This window comes from Pongo abelii, chromosome 19 (assembly GCF_028885655.2).
Source record: "Pongo abelii isolate AG06213 chromosome 19, NHGRI_mPonAbe1-v2.0_pri, whole genome shotgun sequence".
NCBI classification, from domain to species: domain Eukaryota; kingdom Metazoa; phylum Chordata; class Mammalia; order Primates; family Hominidae; genus Pongo; species Pongo abelii.
In genome coordinates, this window is record NC_072004.2 from 2385766 (window position 1) to 2387472 (window position 1707).

Here is a 1707-nt window from a genome sequence, read left to right on the forward strand (position 1 = left end):
TCTGCCCTTACCCCTTGGCAACTACTGACCTGATTTCTGTCCTTACAATTTTTTGTTTTTTAGTCGGAATCTTGCTGTGTTGCCCAGGCTGGAGTGCAGTGGTGCAATCTTGGCTCACTACAACCTCCGCCTCCTGGGGTCAAGTAATCCTCCCACCTCAGCCTTTCAAGTAGCTGGGACGACAGGTGCGTGCCACCACACTCAGATAATTTTTGTATTTTTTGTAGAGACAGGGTTTCACTATGTTGCCCAGGCTGGTCTTGAACTCCCAGGCTCAAGTGATCCTCTCGCCTTGGCCTCCCAAAATACTGGGATTATAGTCATGAGCCACTACGCCCAGCCTGCCCCTATAATTTGATTTTTCCAGAATGTTATATAAATGGAACCACTGGAGCTTGGCTTCTTTCAGCACAATGTATCTGAGATTCATCCAAGGGAGTGTAGTAATCATTTGCTCCTTTTACTGCGGTGTAGTATTCCATTGTATGACTGCACTACATGGACTTATCCATTCACCAGTTGATGAACATCCATTTTTTATTTTTTTTTCGAGACAGGGTCTTGCTCTGTCACCCAGGCTGGAGTGCAGTGGTGCGATCTCGGCTTACTGCAACCTCTGCCTCTTGAGTTCAAGCGATCCTCCCACCTCAACCTCCTGAATAGCTGGGATTAAAAGTGTGCGCCGCCACACGTAACTAATTTTTGTATTTTTAGTAGAGACGGGGCTTCGCCATGTTGGCCAGGCTGGTCTCGAACTCCTAACATCAAGTGATCCGCCCGCATGAGCCACCACGCCTGGCCTATAAAGCAATCTTGCGTCTCTGCTCCCCCCGCCCTGCTACAGTCCTTTTCTCTCTGCATATCTGCTTTTTTTTTTTCCCTGTGCTCCACTTGACAAGCGGAATATGGCTGCTGTGTAGCTCCCAGTCCACATGTTAAAATCCCAGCCACCTTTGAACTGATTCGCTGCTTCTCAGTCCAATCCTAAATTTCCAGTGAAACAATCTAGTAATCATCTGAGTTGGAGCTGTGGTCCATACAGCCATGGCCAGGAAGGCAGAGTCAGATAGAAGCGAAATGGCTCCCAAGAACCCACTCCAGTGATGTGATCTGTGGGTATGCTTCCCAGAGAAAAGGCGTGGCTACGAGGCTGGGGAAATAACCCAAAACATAAAGCAAATCTGTTTATTGCTCTGATATTTGGATTATTTGAAGTTCAGGATTTTTTTTTAATTTTTATTTATTTTTTGTGTGTGTGATGGAGTCACACTCTGTCACCCAGGTTGGAGTGCAGGGGCGCGATCTCAGCTCCCTGCAACCTCTGCCTCCCAGGTTCAAGCGATTCTCCTGCCTCAGCCTCCCAAATAGCTGGGATTACAGGCACATACCACCATGCCCAGCTAATTTTTGTATTTTTAGTAGAGTTGGGGTTTCACCATGTTGGCCAGGATGGTCTCGATCTCTTGACCTCGTGATCGCCTGCCTCGGCCTCCCAAAGTGTTGGAATTACAGGTGTGAGCCACCGTGCTCAGCCAGGAAAGTTTTGTTTTCTTTTCTTTTTGAGACGGAGTCTCACTCTGCACTCTGTTGCCCAGGCTGAAGTGCAGTGGCATAATCTCGGCTCACTGCAACCTCCACCTCCCGGCTTCAAGCGATTCTTCTGCTTCAGCCTCCCAAGTAGCTGGAACTACAGGCACCCGCCACCAG